The sequence below is a fragment of the Triturus cristatus genome, chromosome 10 (assembly GCF_964204655.1).
Source record: "Triturus cristatus chromosome 10, aTriCri1.1, whole genome shotgun sequence".
In the NCBI taxonomy this organism is placed as follows: domain Eukaryota; kingdom Metazoa; phylum Chordata; class Amphibia; order Caudata; family Salamandridae; genus Triturus; species Triturus cristatus.
The window spans coordinates 925187209-925207452 of NC_140593.1; positions in this window are offsets into that span (position 1 = coordinate 925187209).

The following is a 20244-nucleotide window of genomic DNA, read 5'->3' on the forward strand; positions in this document are numbered from 1 at the left end:
ATGATTTCTGCCTTAATAAGGCCACGTGGCATTGACTTGTGGTGCACTGAGTTAGTGGTACCCCTGGCGCTCAGCGTGTACGCAGCCTGCGATGATGCGTAGTCCGGGCGGGCCGCATTGGGAACAATGTATATTACCTACTGGACTGCGTCATCCGCAATCACGACTCCATCTGAATTGTGAGCCCTGCTGTCCGCAGTGTAGATCGAAGGCAGTAGTGTGTACAGACGTAACTCTGCGGTGCTGTGCCGCTGTGTTCGCAGGGGGCCTTTGTTGAGGAGGCCCGCAGTCATGGCGGCAGCCACGTGGCAGCGTGAGGGCTGCTGCTCTGGCAGGCATGTTGGACTTCACACAAGTGAACCACGCCCAGAGCCCTATTTATTTACACTTCTACACTGGAGTGGTGTACGTTGGACCAGCCCACTGTGCTTCCGCTTACAGGGGACGACGACACAAGTACGTGACCGAGATCTTCCCCACTGCCTGAGGTAACATGGTTGCGTCCAGTATCCACAACACTACAAGCACCAGCAGTATATGTACACATGGAGAGGTTTGCGCTCTGCATAGTGAGGTCTGTCCAGCACATTACCGCTACAATTGGTATTGTGTGCATTATTATTGGTGGGTGACTTGTGTCCATCACACATGTTTGGTTGCCACATCTCACAACATTCAGCTATTGTGTGGCTGAGGGGCCATGCCGTTTTTGGAAGGTTCGCTGTCCTGTTGGGCACTGCCTCGGTGGTAGTAGGGGGGGAGTGGTCCGGAGGGAGGTCCTGAGGGAGGTGGCTGTGAGTTTTGTGGCCTTCTTGGATGTGGGAGGTGCATGATCAGTAGATCTATGACATGAGTTGGTCTTCAGATGTGGTTCTGGGCTGGGCTCACTTTCACACTGTAGGTAGTCGTCCTACTTTACACCAGTAAAAGCCAGATGTTACATACCTACTGCTAACGCAGCTTATCGCCTGGTTTATTATCATTATAAGCGTTAGTTGTTGCTCTTATTTGTGGTAAGTTTTTTTGCGGAAGCTATTGCTAGAAAACTGGCAATATCGTCTGTTTTCACCAGGTTGAGAATGGAATGATAATATAGAATCACTGAAAAAACCAAAGGTTTGATGAATATTATAAATAGAAATCAGCATTTAAAAAGCCTTTGAAATTCACTAAAAAAAACATTGGTTTCAGGGACGTTATAGTTACAAATTATTATTTTAAAAACCTTTGAAATTCACTGAAAAAAACATAGGTTTCAGGCACGTTATAGCTAGTTGCACATTTCACTCGTACAAAACCATAAAAATTCAGACGTTTTAGTTAGTTGAGCTAACTATAACTCACGCCCCCGCAATGCACTGCTGATGACGTCACATATTACATGACATGGTCAGTGACATCACTGATGACATCACTGATGATATCTCAAATGACATCACTGATGACATCATCCACTTGAATATCTTATCGACCTCCTCATACCTTAATAAAACCTTTGATACACACACTATAAAATACAGACTACCATTTTCGAAACAATAGAGACACCAATACCAGTTACTACGTACGCATGCACTGATTCCTAGGTCTACACACACATATCCAGTCATTCACCCATACAGTCACTCATACATGCAGTGACTCATCAATACAACACTATTATAGGCGCTCATACACCTATACAATCACTCACACACCGCCACTCATCCAGAGTTACTCACACATCTAGTCAGTCACGCAAAGAATCAATTATACTTCTATTTACTCAGCTATACAGTTATACACACACAACCTCACTTATTCATAGTGATACTAACATATACTTACTCTGTTATATAATCACTGATACAAGCACACACTCATCCATACAGCACTCTCACAATCACTGACTCTCATGTATAGTAATTTATATACTTCAACTCTCTCATGCACTGCGTTTTACATATGTAGTTACTTGGATATGTAGCACTGAGATATCCATTCACTCACCAACACACCCATACACACACTCACCCACCCATACAGCTGTTTCCACATGTAGTCTTGAACCCATACACCCAGTGAATAAAGAACTCACACATCTGTGCACAAAGTCACACACCTCCCACCCACCCACACACACACACTCAGGCACCCATACAAATACTCAGGCAACCAATCAATAACCCATATAGACACTCATGTAGCTACTCATCAACCAATGGAGCAGCTTACACAGCAAGAGACAGACTGATACAGACATTCACACAGTTTAGTCACTAACCCATGAATTCAGTAAGACACATTTAATCACTCACTTATACAGTCAGTCACACACCTACTAAATCCTCCATCCACACACTTATACACCCACTCATTCTTCAATATTCCTCGGCCAATATATTTATAAAACATATTTAAACTTTACAGAAACACAGATTCACTGGATGATGTCATCAGTAATGTAATTTGAGATGTCATCAGTGATGTCATCAGTGATGTCACTGACCATGCCATGAATGATGTAATATGTGACGTCATCAGCAGTGCATTGCAGTGGCGTGAGTTATAGTTAGCTCAACTAACTATAAACGTCTGAATTTCTATGGTTTTGTATAAGTGAAATATGCAACTAACTATAACGTGCCCGAAACCTATGTTTTTTTCAGTGAATATATAGTTAGGACCTATTATTCATAGGAAATCTGCAATATTCTATTTGGAATAACTTTGACGCCGGTTGACGAATCTTCGCGAAATTCTCAAAATTCATGGCCCGCTCCGGTCTGCTCCTATATTGAAAGTCTCGGGGTGATTTGTCAAGCGGGGGCCGAGAAAAAAGGGAGGTCCCAAAACGTTTTTTCCCCATGCAATTTTCCATAGGAACCTTTAGGCGAAGCTACAGCCCGAACTGTAGCACAAAATTTGGCAGAAAGGTAGACCTTGGTTCAGAGTTGTGCCTTTTGCTAAAATGGTGTAAATCCGTTCAGTAGTTCCTGAGAAAATCAAAAGTAAAATCACATATATATCTGGGCGGAGCCTAACCACACATATCATCGTGAGATCTGATTGGCTGTCAGCACTTCATTCAAGAAGTGTTGGCAGCCATCTTGGGACCAATATACATGACAGCACCTCATTAAAAAGCATTGCAGTTAATAGAAGGTTTTAAGACTTTAGTTACATTATAAATCATTTGTTGATGGTACCATACTCATTTTAGGAATTGTGGTGTGTTCGAAGGTGATTTTACCATGTGAAAAAGCCTTCTGCTGGGATATCATGAATCATGTTTGAGAGAAAACTATTTTCTCATGCTTTTCCCACAGAGGTTTGGAAGATGATCTATAAGCTAAACTGAGAGCATATTTTCTGTAAATACACGTTATCTTTCTCAGTCATGTGAGAATGAAGTCTGACATTCTCAGTAAAACATGTACATCCAACAAGGGCAGAGACTGTCAGTTGATTCCTTTGTGTTCTACTGCAGCTTCCTAGAGTGTTCTAAAGAACAACTAGAGCGTTAACAGTCCTACATATGGCAAACGTATGGCACACCTGAAGCCATATTGATTGGAATAAAGTGGTAACTCTTAAAACATTTAATTTAAAAAGGAACAAAATGAGGGGGTTCATTTTGCCATAGAAAGTATGATTAGTGCTGCAGAAAGAAAAATTAGGGCACATTTTGAGTGACTTCTCAAATCCTCTTCTATTTCATTAAAAAATCCGGACATGCAGACTGAAACATGCACTTTGAAAACCAGCAGCAGACTTCCCTGCTGAGCAGTAGCTTTACTACAGTGATCTAATGAGCAACTAGAGTGCTACCATTCAGAATTTCTGGCAAATGTGTGACACATCTGAATGCCTTCTTGATGGAACCAATGTAAACAAGCATTGAAAATGCAATAGGTCTCGCCCTCGTTTTAAGTTAAAGCAATTCTGTTTGTTTTAGGTGGCTTTTTAGCTTTGCTTGTATTAGTGTTTTTCAAACTTTTCTGTACATAACATGCATATGTATGCATATATGTATATGTATGCATCATTTATATTGTATTTATATAGATATGCAGATTATATACATGTTTATATATGTATGTATATTACCTACTGGTAGTCACCAGTATGTAGTTATAGTTAGGACCTATTTTCCATAGGAAATCCGCAACATTCTATTTGGAATAACGTTGGCACCGATTGACGAATCTTCGCGCAATTTTCCAAACTTTTGGCCAACTCTGGTCCGCTCCTATCCTGAAAATTTCACTGTGATTCGTCAAGCGGGGGCCAAGAAAAAAGGGGGGTCCCAAAACACGTTTTCTCCATGTATTTTCCCATAGGACCTGTTGACGCAGCTACAGCCCGAGCTGCTGAACGGAATTACACCAAATTTGGCAAAGAGGTAGTCCTCAGTTCAGACTCATGCCTTTTGCTTAAATGGTGTAAATCCATTCAGTAGTTCCTAAGAAAATTAGAGTTAAAAAGATAGATATATCTGGGCGGAGCCTAACCACACATCTCATCGTGAGATCTGATTGGCTGTCAGTACTTTATCCAAGAAATGTTGGCAGCCATCTTGGGACCAATATACATGATAGCACCTCATTAAAAAGCATTGCAGTTAATAGAAGGTTTTACGACTTTAGTTACATTATAAGTCATTTGTTGATGGTACCATACTCATTTTAGGAATTGTGGTGTGTTCTAAGGTGATTTTACTATGTGAAAAAGCCTTCTGCTGTGATATCATGAATCATGTTTGTGAGAAAACAATTTTCTCATGCTTTTCCCACAGAGGTTTGGAAGGTGATCTATAAGCTAAACTGAGAGCATATTTTCTGTAAATTCACATTATCTTTCTCAGTCATGTGAGAATGAAGTCTGACATTCTCAGTAAAACATGTACATCCAACAAGGGCAGAGACTGTCAGTTGATTCCTTTGTGTCCTACTGCAGCTTCCCAGAGTGTTCTAAAGAACAACTAGAGCGCTAGCAGTCCTACTTATGACAAATGTCTTGCACACCTGAAGCCATCTTGATTGGAATAAAGTGGTAACTCTTAAAACGTTGAATTTAAAAAGTAACAGCATGAGGGGGTTAATTTTGCCATAGAAAATATGATTAGTGCTGCAGAAAGAAAAATTAGGGCACATTTTGAGTGACTTCTCAAATCCTCTTCTATTTCATTAAAAAATTCTGACATGCAGACTAAAACATACACTTTCAATACCAGCAGCAGACTTCCCTGGTGAGCAGTAGCTTTACTACAATGATCTAATAAGCAACTAGAGTGCTAACATTCTGAATTTATGGCAATTGTGTGACACATCTGAATGCCGTCTTGATGGAAACAAAGTAAAAAACTGAAAGTATTTCCTACTGAGGAGACTGCAGTAAATGAGGAAATTAGGAAACTTCATAACAAATAAATCTCCCAAGATGGCCACCAGAGACAAAAGAGCCCGAATGTAGCCCAAGTATCACCCAGATGTAGCCCAAGTATAGCCCAATGACAGAATGTCCCAGAGTGTTCTTAAGAACAACTAGAGCGCTTACTGTCTTACTTATGACAAAAGTATGGCACACCTGAAGCCATCTTGATTGGAATTAATTGGTAACACTTAAAACATTTAATTTAAAAAGGAACACAATGAGGGGGTTCATTTTGCCATAGAAATTATGATTAGTGCTGAAGAAAGAAAAATTAGGGCACATTTTGAGTGACTTCTCAAATCCTCTTCTATTTCATTAAAACATTCTGATATGCAGACTGAAACACGCACTTTTAATACCAGCAGCAGACTTCTGTGGTGAGCAGTAGCTTTACTACAGTGATCTAATGAGCAACTGGAGTGCTAACATTCAGAATGATGGCAAATGTGTGACATATCTGAATACCTTCTTGATGGAATCAAAGTAAAAAACTGAAAGCATTTCCTACTGAGGAAACTGCAGTAAATGAGGAAATTAGGAACAAATAAATCTCCCAAGATGGCCACCAGAGACAAAAGAGCCCAAATGCAGCACAAATATCACCCAGATGTAGCCCACATGTAGCCCAATGACAGAAGTGTGCAAAACACTTATTTTTTGTATATTTGCAGTTTTATATAGTGCAGACTTGTCAGGTATTGGAGTGCTTCACATGAGCATTGGTTACATCACACAAGATCAAATTCATTTTGGTTGTAGACATGGGGAGATTAAGTGATTTGACCAGAATCACAGAATGTTGAGCTGAAACAGAAACTCAAAACTGGTTCCCCAGTTGCAAAGTCTGCAGCTCTGGAAGTAACACCACATGCTCTCCCCTAGGTGCAACATTTAATCCAGTTGGCAACTGGATAAAAAAACATAAAGATTACAAATAATTTTAAAAGTTCTTTGTCGCTATTTGAAAACTCAGAAAATATGTCCTATGTTTTTTAGAGCACTAACCATCATTTTGATGCAAATATGACCCTCTTTTATATGTAATTTCTAAAGGAAATGCTCAAGGTATTACAGTTTTGATTACATCAAGATGACGTCAGGCGTTCCACACTTTTGTAATAAATATAGAATGTTAGCAATCTAGTTGTTCATTGGGATACTGTTGAGAGGCAGAGGCCAGGGGCGCGGACTCTGAAAATTGAAGGCGGGTAGGAGAGTGCAGAGGCAACAATGTGACCACACTGGGCAGGCAGGAAGGGCAGTGGCAGCACAACAGGCAGTGGAAAGGGGGGCAGGGGCAACAAACCAACAATACAGGACTGGCAAGAGAGGCTTGTGCAATATAATAGACCATTGTGGGCAGAAGGAAGAGGCAGTGGTAGTACAACCATACATGCCAATAGACCTGTTTCAGCCAGGAAACGTCCAATGTTTTAAGCTCAAATGGGCTTTATTTGATCTGTCTCCTGTCTACAATCTCCTCTTTTTCAATGTAACTCAAAGGGGAAAAGCAATACTCCAGTTTTTTTTCAAAATCTCCCTCTTACCATGTTCAAAATGTTCGCAAGTATGGTACATTGGATCATGGTAGGCAGGAGGAATTGGGGTAGGGACATGGACTCAGATAACAGAGGACAGGAGGGACATGGAGAGGTGCACCAAACTGACCCTACAGGGCAGGCACCAGGGTTTGCAGCAGCACAATACACCACACAGGGCATGTGGGATGGGAGTGCAGCACAACAATCCATAGAAAGCAATAATGAGGGGACATGACCATGCACCTGGACAACAGAGAACAGAGGGGAAAGAGGCAATGGTAGCTAGCTGACCATAATGGACAGACAGGAGACAAAGCTGCAGCATAACAGGCCATAAGGGGGAAGGAGGGACGGATCAGGGGCATTACAATGGAACAGACAAGCCAGGAGGGAGGGAATAGGGGTCTGCACATGGAAACAGAGGGCTGGGGGCAAGGGGGCAGGGCAGGAGCAGCAAGATGACCATGGAGGTCAGGCAGGATGGGAACTAGAAACAAGACACACCATGGAGAGCAACAATGAGACTATGATGGCATACACACAGACCATGGAGGAACGGTGGGAGGGGGTCAGGGGCAGCTAGCTGACCACACAGGGAAGTTGGGAGGGGCGATGGCAGCACAGAAGACCATGCATGGCAAGCGGGATGGTTAGTGGCAGCACAATGGCTATGATGGGCAAGAAGGAGGGTGAAGGGGCATGCACAAAGGACCATGGAGGATAGAAGGGAGGGTCTGGACCTGGGCACAGACAAGAGAGTTCAGGGGAAGGGGCCTCACATACGACCGTGTGGGGCAGCCAGGAGGAGCAGTTACAGCACAACAGACCAGGGAGGGCAGAAGGGAGTGGCAGTAAAATGGACCTTGGAGGATAGGAGGAAGGGGATAGGGGCATGGCATGTGGTCAGGCAGGGTGGAGGTGGCAGGGACAGGTTACAGTCATCTGAAAATGCTAGGCAGGTGGGAGGGGAGTGGCAGCTCTACAGAATACTCAGAGTAGATAGGAGTGGCAGGTCCATGGAACATGGTGGGCAAAAAGGATGGAGCAGGGGCATGCACAAAGGCATCGGAGGGCAGGGGGAAGGAGAATAGGGGCAGCAAGCTAAGCACAGAGGCTAAGCAGGAGGTCAATGATGGGCCATAGAATTGGGCAATGGAGGGCAGGAGGAGTGGACTGGTACATCATGCTAAATGGAGGGCAGTGGCAGCACATCAGACCATGCATGGCAGGAGGGAGGAGGCTAGTCCATGGATTCAGACAACAGAGGATAGGGTGGAGGTGGATGGGGCAGCAAGCAAACTGTTCAGAGAAGGTGGGTATTAAGAACTTTATGGTTTTTTAAATGTGTGTCTGTGCGAACTACTTAAAATATGAACAAGTATGCAGCATAATCTCACTTTTATTCAGGAAGAAGAGGACGTTTGTGACTGTGACTCCGGACTCACTTGGCAGAAGCACCCCCCATCGCAAAATGTAATGCCCGTGAAAAGGGTAGGTGGACGCAGTGTTATATAGACCATAGTCCTTAGAGCACGATTGAAAATGAAAACTAGATATAGTATATGGTATAAACTATGCACCAAAAAGTGTGATATAAGATGAACCGGGGCGTGAAATATAATATGCAATACATTGTGCGCAATGACAGATTCATTGGAGCGCGCGAGATAGCACAGGCACTAGCGCGTGCTATGCGATATGCACCTTGCAGTGTAATATGCACAGGGCAGTGTTGTGTAACCTAACTAGTCTCTAAAGTTGTAATATATAATATGTGCAGGGGAGTGTTACGTTTCATATGCACTGTGACAAAGATATGGATCCCAGATTGTAATATGTATGGCATAGCGCTGTGCGTTATAACATAGGCATCGAGGAAGGCACGTTAGATGGGGCAATATAACCCGTGCGAAGGCAAGTGTGCATGACATATTCACGGGGTGGTGTTACAGTGTACATGGGCTAGAGAGAGTCATAGCATATGCACTAGCTGGTGGAATACAACACAGAGGTGTGTGGCACTCGGCGGGCACTGGTGGGTGTAACACAGCATTGGGCTCGGCCAGGAGCACGCTGTGACTCTCAAGTGAGGTTTGTCTCCTTTTCAGAGAGTAAAATAAAAAGTATTACACATCCGGCGGTGGATGTGTGTTTTATTAACCGTGAGGGGGGTTTCTTGCATAGTTTGGTCCAATTTTTGTCGAATCTCCTTTGAATGGCTTGGTGTGTGTGTGTATTAAATGTGCCTGTCAATAGCTACCCATGTTTGTATAAATAAACAACAAGGGTGTCTACTTGGAGAGTACCCACCGGCGGGGGCACCGGGATTAGGCACGGTAGGGCGTCAGACACGTCAGAGCTTCACTAGCGGTGTAAATACATTCCACGTGGATTCATTATATGCATAGTCGCCTTTTAATGAATATCACGCAAATCGTCATGGTGATAGGTACATACGGTTTGTCCAGCATGTCCTAGGTGTTTCTATAAATATAATTTAAAAAAAATAAATAAATAAACAAAGGCATTGCCCGGGGGATGGGGTCCCCAGGGCCATAAGTGGCCTGAGGAGGGGGGCAACGCAGCCCCCTCCTAAAGAATAAAAAAAAAAAAGGCCATGACCCGGGGTTGGGGTCCTTGGGGCCGATTAAGGCCTTGAGAGGGCCAAATTTATTTTTTTCAACAAAAAAATTTAGGGTGTAGGCCCTGGGGGATGGGGTCCCCAGGGCCAATAAATTAAAAAAAGAAGGGGCCCACACAGCTCTCCTTCTTAAAAAAATAAAATAAATAAAAGACCGGCATCGCGCCGGAGGCCACGCCCCCTCCTTGCAGCACTCTGAAAACGCTCCCCCTGGCCAATTGTAAGTTGGGGAATCAATTCCCCTTCAATACTAAGGGTCACTGAGGGCCAACTAGCCCAACAGGTATCTCCAGTATGCGCCAGGGAGCTGCGTTGCAGACAGGTGTTCTGAGGCCACGCCCCTTTTTACACCTCTATGCAACGCAGCTCTGTGGCGCCTACTGGAGGTACCTAGTGGGCTAGTTTGACCCTAGGGACCCTTAGGATTCAAGGGGACTTAATCTGTCAACTTAGAACGGCCACAGGGCGCGTTTACACAGTGGTGAAGGGAGGGGACGGGGCCTGAGGTGATGTGTGCAAACACGCCCTGTGGTGTGTTTTAATTTGGGGAAATAATTCCCTTTCAATCCTGAGGGACCCTGGGGGCCAACTAGCCCACCAGGTGCTTCCAGTAAGCGCCACTGCTCTGCGTTGCAGAGAGGTGGTGCAGGCCGTGCCCCTTTTTACACCTCTCTGCAATGGTGCTTACTGGACGTACCTAGTGGGCTATTTTGCCCCTAGGGACCCTCAGGATTCAACAGGACTTAATCTCCCAAGTTAAAAAACGGCCACAGAGCGTGTTTACGCAGTGGGGAATGGAGGGGACGGGGCCTGAGGTGACGTGTGCAAACACGTCCTAAGGCGCGTTTTAAGTTGGGGAAATAATTCCCCTTCAATCCTGAGGGCCCCTGGGGGCTAACTAGCCCACCAGGTGCTTCCGGTAAGCGCCACTGAGTTGCGTAGCAGAGAGGTGGTCCAGGCCGTGCCTCTTTTTGCACCTCTCTGCAACGCAGCTCTGTGGAGCTTACTGGAGGTCCCTAGTGGGCTAGTTGGACCCTAGGGACCCTCAGGATTCAAATGAACTTAATCTCCCAAATAAAAACGGCCACAGGGCGTGTTTACACAGTGGTGAAGGGAGGGGACGGGGCCAGAGGTGACGTGTGCAAACACGCCCTAAGGCACGTTTTAAGTTGGGGAAATAATTCCCCTTCAATCCTGAGGGCCCCTGGGGGCTAACTAGCCCACCAGGAGCTTCCAGTAAGCGCCACTGCGCTGCGTTGCAGAGAGGTGGTCTAGGCCGTGCCCCTTTTTACATCTCTCTGCAACGCAGCTCTGTGGCGCTTTCTGGAGGTACCTAGTGGTCTAGTTGGACCCTAGGAACCCTCAGGATTCAAGGGGATTAATCTACCAACTTAAAACAGCCACAGGGCGTGTTTACACAGTGGGGATGGGAGGGGACGGGGCCTAAGGTGACGTGTGCAAACACGCCCTGTGGCACGTTTTAAGAGGTAGTTTTAATCCCCTGCCCTATTATATACTAGGGGCTTACAGAGGAGGTCATGCTAATCACAGGGGGACCCCAACGCATTGTGTTCTCTAGTGTATGTAGGTGTTTTCACTGTATTCTGAGTGTCTTTTAACATAGAACTGGCTCTAGGACTGGTTAGTCAGACTCAATTACCACCAGTATCCGTCTGAAAAAGTTGAGGGTACAGGATGATTTTGCAACAAGGCTTCTTTCTGCTCTTCTGTTTTTTCTTTCTGCACGTTATCCTTCTTCCTGCACTTTTTTTCTTTGAGGACTTCTGTTGCTTCTTTCTGCATTTCTTTATTTTCTTTCTGTGCGTTTTTTCTTCTTTCTTCACATGTCCTATCTCTGTAGGCATAGTTAGAAATTAGCATTTAAAAAACCTTTGAAATTCACTGAAAAAAACATAGGTTTCAGGCACGTTATAGTTAGGAATTAGCATTTAAAAAACCTCAGAAATTCACTGAAAAAACATAGGTTAGCTGGAGTTTTCACTCGTACAAAACCATTGAAATTCCCCCGTTATAGTTAGTTCAGCTAACTATAACTCGCGCGCCCGCAATGCATTGCTGATGACGTCACATATTACATCACTCATGACATGGTCAGTGACATCACTCATGACATCACTGATGACATCTCAAATGACATCACTGATGACATCACTGATGACATCATCCAGTGAATGTGTGTTTTTCTGAAAATTACATATGTTTTATATATGTATATCTCAAGGTCGATGGAAGAATAAATGGGTATATAAGTGTCTAAATGGATCATTTGTTTTTGAAAAATTGATTGTATAACTGACTGATTAAGTGTATCTTAGTGAATACATGGCTTAGTGAGTAATGTTTAAATATGTAAATATCTGTATCAGTCTCTCACTAACTAACTAAGCTAACTATAACGCCCCTGAAACCTATGTTTTTTCAGTGAATATATATATACATACATATATATAAATGCATATGCATATATATGCATATATATGTGCACATGTGTGCATGTAGAGAGAGGTAGAGAGAGGTAGAGAGGTAGAGGTGTAGAGGTAGAGGTGTAGAGGTAGAGAGGTAGAGGTAGAGAGGTAGAGAGGTAGAGAGGTAGAGAGGTAGAGAGTAGTAGAGAGAGAGGTAGAGAGAGGTAGAGAGGTAGAGAGTAGAGAGTGAGTAATAGAGAGTAGAGAGTGAGTAGTAGAGAGTAGTAGAGAGTAGTGGAGAGAGTAGCAGAGAGTGAGTAGGCGAGAGTAGTAGAGTGAGTAGTAGAGAGTGAGTAGTAGAGAGTGAGTAGTAGAGAGTAGTAGAGAGTGAGTAGTAGAGTGAGTAGTAGAGAGTAGTAGAGAGTGAGTAGTAGAGAGTAGTAGAGAGCGAGTAGTAGAGAGTGAGTAGTGGAGAGTGAGTAGTAGAGAGTGAGTAGTAGAGAGTGAGTAGTAGAGAGTGAATAGTAGAGAGTGAGTAGTAGAGAGAGAGTAGTAGAGAGTGAGTAGTAGAGAGTAGTAGAGTGAGAAGTAGAGAGTGAGTAGTAGAGAGTAGTAGAGAGTGAGTAGTAGAGAGTGAGTAGGAGAGAGACAGTAGTAGAGAGTGAGCAGTAGAGTGAGTAGTAGAGCGTAGTAGAGAGTGAGTAGCAGAGAGTAGTAGAGAGTGAGTAGTAGAGAGTAGTAGACAGTGAGAAGTAGAGAGTGAGCAGTAGAGAGAAGTAGAGAGTGAGTAGTAGAGAGTGAGTAGCAGAGAGAGAGTAGTAGAGAGTGAGTAGTAGAGTGAGTAGCAGAGCGTAGTAGAGAGTGAGTAGTAGAGTGAATAGTAGAGTGAGTAGTAGAGATTGAGTAGTAGAGAGTAGTAGAGAGAGAGTAGTAGAGAGTGAGTAGTAGAGTAGTAGAGAGAGAGTAGTAGAGAGTGAGTAGTAGAGAGTAGGTAGTAGAGAGTAGTGGATTAGTAGAGAGTGAGTAGTAGAGAGTAGTAGAGAGTGAGTAGTAGAGTGAGTAGTAGAGACTAGTACAGAGCGAGTAGTAGAGAGCAAGTAGTAGAGAGTGTGTAGTAGAGAGTGAGTAGTAGAGAGTGAGTAGTAGAGAGAGTGAGAAGTAGAGAGAGTAGTAGAGAGTAGTAGAGAGTGAGTAGTAGAGTGAGTAGTGGAGAGTAGTTGAGAGCGAGTAGTAGAGAGTGAGTAGTGGAGAGTGAGCAGTAGAGAGTAGTAGAGAGCGAGTAGTAGAGAATGAGTAGTAGAGAGTGAGTAGTAGAGGGTGAGTAGTAGAGAGTAGTAGAGAGTGAGTAGTAGAGAAAGAGTAGTAGAGAGTGAGTAGTAGAGAGTAGTTGAGTGAGTAGTAGAGAGTGAGTAGTAGAGAGAGTAGTAGAGAGTGTGTAGTAGAGTAGTAGAGAGTGAGTGGTAGAGAGTAGTAGAGTGAGTAGTAGAGAGTAGTAGAGAGTGAGTAGTAGAGCGAGTATTAGAGAGTAGTAGAGTAGTAGAGAGTGAGTAGTAGATAGAGTAGTAGAGTAGTAGAGAGTGAGTAGTAGAGAGTGAGTAGTACAGAGTAGTAGAGAGCGAGTAGTAGAGAGTGGTTCTCTGCTTCTAGAACTGCTCTGCTGACCTGGTTCTCCGGCTCTAAAGCAGCTCTGCTGACCTGGTTCTATGGCTCTAAAGCAGCTCTGCAGACCTGGTTCTCTTGCTCTAACGCAGCTCTGCTGACCTGGTTCTCTGCCTCTAGAGCAGCTCTGCTGACCTGGTTCTATGGCTCTAAAGCAGCTCTGCTGACCTGGTTCTCTGGCTCTAGAGCAGCTCTACTGACCTGGTTCTCTGGCTCTAAAGCAGTTCTGCTGACCTGGTTCTCTCCCTCTAAAGCAGCTCTGCTGACCTGGTTTCTCTGGCTGTACAGCAGCTCTGCTGACCTGGTTCTCAGCCTCTAGAGCAGCTCTGCTGACCTGGGTCTCTGGCTCTAGAGCAGCTCTGCTGACTTGGGTCTCTGGTTCTAGAGCAGCTCTTCTGACCTGCTTCTTAGGCTCTAGAGCAGCTCTGCTGATCTGGTTCTCTGGCTCTACAACGGCTCTGCTGACCTGGTTTCTCTGGCTCTACAGCAGCCCAGCTGACCTGGTTCTCTGCACTCACGATGCAGGCACCCGACTTCGCGAAAATATATTTAAAAATAATATAAGTTTATTATAAGTACAAATATATTATTTTTATGACTATCTTAGATAATCTCTTGCCGTAATATTTATATTAAAGACACATACATATCATTTTGGAACATAAAATTTTTTTGTGGTAGTCGCGCACCCAGCGCGCACCCGCACGTATATGACGTCGCTTGGGACCCGCCACCATGCAAGCATCTCGTACAGTAATGCGCATGTGTCGCGAATGCGCGGGAGCAGGAGCCGCGGACTGGTCGCATACCAATCGCAGACATCGCGTAATATTAAATGTATATGATGTAACTGAAAAACACGCAGCCGTCGCACACCGTACGTGGATCCTTCATGACTTTTCTAAAATGGTGGCTAGAATCCGCGCACCCACCGTGATGTGTACACTTTGAGTGCTCGACTCTGAAAAAAAATTGGAAAAATTGTTTTTTAAAAAGAAAATAATATAGATATATTAAAATAAAAAATGAAAACAACAAACAAATCAATATTTTAATTTGATTTCTTTTTAAAAAATTTTTTGGGGCAATTTTCAGAAAAATATATAGTGTTATTTAATGAATAAAATATTTATAAATAAACAGTTAAAAAACTGTAGAAAATCAGTACAAAAAATAGGTATAACTACTATCACACATAAAAATTAGCATTTAAAAAACCTTTGAATTTCACTGAAAAAAACCATAGGTTTCAGAGACGTTGTAATTAGAAACTAGCATTTCAAAAAGCTTTGAAATTCACCGAAAAAAAGATAGGTTTCAGAGACGTTATAGTTGGAAATTACCATTTAAAAAACCTCAGAAATTCACAGAAAAAAACATAGGTTTCAGGGGTGTTATAGTTAGCTGGCCATTTCACTCGTACAAAACCATAGAAAATCCTCCGTTATAGTTAGTTCTGCTAACCATAACTCGCGGGCCCGCAATGCACTGCTGTTAAAAAACAATCTTTGCCTCTCTCCAATGCACTATCCTATGTTTCACCCTATACCTCCGTTAAAATATCCTCTACCTTTACCCTCTGACTCCTACTAAACCTCATTCTATTACTACGATCCCCAAAATTACCCTTTCTAGACTCTTCTTTCCTCTATCCCTCCTTGGATCACCTCAAACCTCATTTTACTAACAACCGTTATATCCCTCTCCTTTTCTTCATCCCAAAACTTATTTTACTCTTATGATCTCCCTAATCCATTTCAAGAGACTTTTCCCTGATTCCATCTCTCCTCTTACTCCCCCCAAACCTTATCTTACTACTATGATCTCCTGAATCAACTCATACTAGACTCTTCCCTCTTCTAGCCATCCATTAACTAACAGATATGCATGTCCTCCTTTCAAATTAACTTATCTTTCGCTATACTAATCCACCACAAATACTTTTTGGGCTCCGGAGTAGTGTGGTACTCACCCAAAAGCTCTTTGAATCCTCATCAGGGGTAGTAAGCACTATATAAATAAAATTACAAGTACTACAATACAACTGCATAATTTTAGTACAGTTTTCTCCATTTTACCCAGTGCAACGGTGGCTCATCAGGCTGAGATAGCAAAAACAGGGGGTGGATTGATGTTTTACATGGCCTATCACGTAATAACAATATGGATTAGTCGAGAACGGTAGAGTGTGAGTCGCCATATGAACTGAGCTGGATCTATTAAAAAATTAAAATAGGAAGGTGTGTGGATCACCATGTCGATGCAATGCCAACTCATGTGTCTCTTCCTGGATACATTAATTACATATATTTGAGTCAGATCCACAAAGAGCAGTAGTGTTTGGACCACCGTGTAAAACCTAGCTGTTTTCACCACTTAAATAATGTGTGGATCACTGTAGAGTTTTGAGTAATAATATCAAAGATATTATTGTTTCCAAATAAGTTGCATTGTGTATTCCAGTGTGCATTTTTCACAGTGATCATGGAGGCTTTTCAAATTTTTAAATTGAGACGGACTTATAATACACTTGGATATCAGGACACTCTTTCCCCACTTCCATCTTCTATGGCTGAGATGAGGATGACAGGGGAGGAGCTGATGAGGGAATCTGTGCTTTCCACAAGTACTCCACTGCCCGGAACCCTGTAGAGCATAAACTGGGTCCCCCCTGAACCACAGTAAGTAAGTAAATTTATTATGCATAGTTAATTAAAACCAGTGCAAACATTTTACAAACATTTTAAAATAGCATAAAAGTTTGTTCATTTTAATCATTATTTTTAAAAGCGTGCAGAAAAAACCCAAAGTAATTGTCCAGCAGCATTTTTTCCCTGATGCAGGGCAGCATGTTCCTTGGCGTCCTAATGACCTCCTACTTGTTGTCTGTGTAGTTGATCGCCGGTTTAGGTGGGTTTAACAGTCTGTGCTCGGTCATCACAAGGAACTTAACATATCTGCAGTTCAGTTTCGTATTTGCAGTGATGTCCAGCAGAGCAGAATCTGATCCTGCTCATGGTCTCACATGACGAAGTTCAGGCAGTTTCCGGCTGACAGCACACTCATATTCTGCCCATGCTCTCTTCTGGCAGGTGCCCACGAGTAAATACAGGCATGGAGCATTTCTGTTCACTATGCCCACACTGTCTAATGTGAGAGGGCTCTGCCACTGACAATATTCACACTGACTCCTGCACATGTGTGCAAGACCTCAGAGTTAATCATGAAGTTTAAATATCAGTCACACCCTGATCTGAAGGTGAGCAGCTCTTGTAGCATACAGATTCAGTTATCTCCACTGTGGGAATGTGAATGATACCAAAAACAATATGAGCTAGTAGCCTTTCACCTTCTGTCTAGTATGGTTTGAGACCTTGGATCCCACATTAATTATAACACAGTACTTTGATCGCGCCATTTAAAACTTGATAAGACCACACTTCATAGTTGTGGCTTAAAGTCAATACTGCCTGGGTATTTTCCACAGATAAACAACTCTCACATAAAGCAGTTAGATCCTTCCTCCTTCAAATGATCAAGGGTGTTTGGGTGTCTTGATCACAGAGTTCTACTTCACTCCATTGCCAGTGAAGATTCTCACAGAATAGAAGATCAGAGACTCCGAGATTAAGCTTAAATGAAGAGACACCCCAGCCACTGCCCGGGTATCAGCTCATCTCCAGTTAGAAACATCAGCTTTCTTTTCATATATAAATATTCTAGGACTGATATAAACAGTGGTAGGAGAAGAAACCAAGAATAATGGATAGAGAAGCATACACATACCAACTGAAGATACCACAATGCTTTTGTAGACCTAATAAAATACATTTAATGTATGTTACTATCATACCCATGATGTTGAAAGCAATACCTTTTCTATTCGATGTAGCAAGCTACTATATTCAATGAACCAATGGTTTAAAATGCCATTGGGAATTATAAAATACAACAGTAGCTGAAAACCTTGTATTTTTTAAATCCTTAACATTTTCTCTCTCTGTTCCCATGGTGGGTGTAGTATGTCAATAGTATGACATACACTTACTATGCCTCATCTTATAATTGGATGTTAGCTTAGGAATGATAGTAGTGTCATCTGTGATGTCACTGAATTCTATGTGGAGAGACTTGGAAGTAAACTGGTGGAGTTGCTGTTTATGCCAGCTTCTGTATGGATGGGATCTCTATGGATTAAATCTCCTTCAATCAACTAATCTGTGTCCTGGTGTCATTTAAGAGGAATACTTCAGTGGGTTATCTGCTCCTGCTTCACATGAAATCAAACATACTGTTATCCAATAGGGGATTTATGTTGATACCATTTGCCAAAAGGGAAGGATGGTAAGTGCTTATTGTCTTTCCAGCAGGTAGGGATTACTGACAGCTTTGTTTTAGTGAAGGATTAACCAAATAGATTTGAGGCATTTAGCAGTGCCCCAAAGGCCTAAAGCAAGTAAGTATATTCAGGCACATGCATCAAAATAAAAACCGGTCGCAAACGGGCAGATTCTCAGAATATACCCCTTTGCGACCAGTATTTTTGTATTTGGGATGCATTATCCCAAATGCAAAAATCACAATTTAAGTAATCTCTAAATTGCGATTACTTACATTGCGATTGCATTTAAGGAATCCCAAATTGAGATTCCTTAAATGCAAAGCATTAAAGTAAAAAAATTTGTGATTTCGCTAATAGGGTGCTCAAATTACCATGGAGTTGAATTTCATTGTAATTTGCGAAACCTTTGAAAAAAGCACTTTTGTGCATTTTTCAAAGTTTCATGTTACGCACACACATGCCCTTAGGGCATGTGTGTGCGCAACATATGTGCACATCAATTCCAGGGGTGCAACAGGGTGTCCTTTTGACACCCTTGCACCCTGAAATTGCATGCGCAATTTGCGAGTACCTGTAGGCCCATAGGAATGAATGGGAAGCTATTCCTTATTTGCGACTCACAATTTGCGTGTCGCAAATAAGGAATGTGTAGGAATCGCTATTATTATCGCAATTCCTATATGCATAGGATTTTGCGAGTACTTAACTGCGAATCCTTAATATTCGCAATAAAGGACTCGTAAAATCCTAGCTTGATGCATGTGCCAGATTGTCTCCCTCAGGGGGAAGCATTATACACACATTTTTGTTGACATGTGTCATGCCATCTTGGGGCTGAAAATTGAAGAAATCTTTTATCTGTGGTAAGAGTTTCATTGTTAAGAACCCCCCTGGAACAGTAGAAGGGAACCAACATTTAGAGAATTTTATATGTATTCTAAATCAATGTCCACATTACTCAGGCAAAAAAGCTCAAGAAAGGTAAACAAAAGTTACTTATAGAATGCTCACTTCATCCATAGGTCATGCTGGCTGTGCTCAAGACTTTATGAGGAAGATGTCTTATTGAATGAAAAGACTTATGTCCTAATTTAATGTTTGGTGGATAGGTTACTGAATCACAAATATGATGGAGATCCTGTAGTGTAGTTCCTATTTCCCTTATAGGCTCTGCACATTGGAATAATATACACTATAGTTGTGGCATAGGACTCAGGTCAGTATGCCTCCATCGAGTACATTAAACTTAATTACTTTGTGTGCCAGCTAACTCAGAGGCCACTAGAAACTCCTTGAATAAACAAGAAGGGAGTAGTTTCTGGCAACCGCATAAACATGACAACTTTGTTTCCCTTAGAATCGGAACATGTCTCAGAATCGTGGAAACAACAGATAACAGTTTCACTCAGTCAATCATGCATGCTTAGTTTCTTCAGAGTTACACAGAAATAGATAGACAGACGTTTCAATAAAAGGATTTATTGAACAGTCTTGTTTTTTGTGTAAGAGATATGACCTGTTACAATCGCAAGACAGTATGCGAGATATAATACGTACAGCGTAAGCAGTAAGAAGAAATATTGCTGCAACAGCATTGTCTTCTAGCTATGACATATATTCATATACACATACATAAATAACATAGGCTAAAAAGTGGATACTTGTTTTATGCTTCTAAATAGTTCTACCCCAATGTACGTAACCTAAGCGTACTACAAGGTAAGAAGTAGGTGCCGTATTCTTTTTTTTTTTTTTTTTTTTATTGTTTCCAAGATGGATTCACAAATGTAAACATACATGAATTAATGTAGCAGAGAGCAACAAAAAAAATAAAGAAAGAGAACGAAGAAAAAAGAACAGATCACACATACTACAATGTACCCATATCGTCGGACAGAAAATTCATGAGGGTTCCCCAAATTAAAATACCTAAACGTTTCTTCCTGATTCCTTTTAGGGCATATAAATGCATTTCAATTTCATACATACGATACAACTTAGCTCTCCAAAATTCAAAAGTCGGAGCCTCAGGTGATAACCACTCTGTTGCAATACATAACCGGGCAACAGTCATTGCAAGAAAAAGAAAATAAGAATGTTCTTTTAAAACCTGATGACTGTATATACTTTGACATCTTCCCAATATCATCAGTGACGGAGAAATCTTTAAGGGACAGACTAATACCAATGAAATAAATCTTTCAACCTCAGCAATAAAAT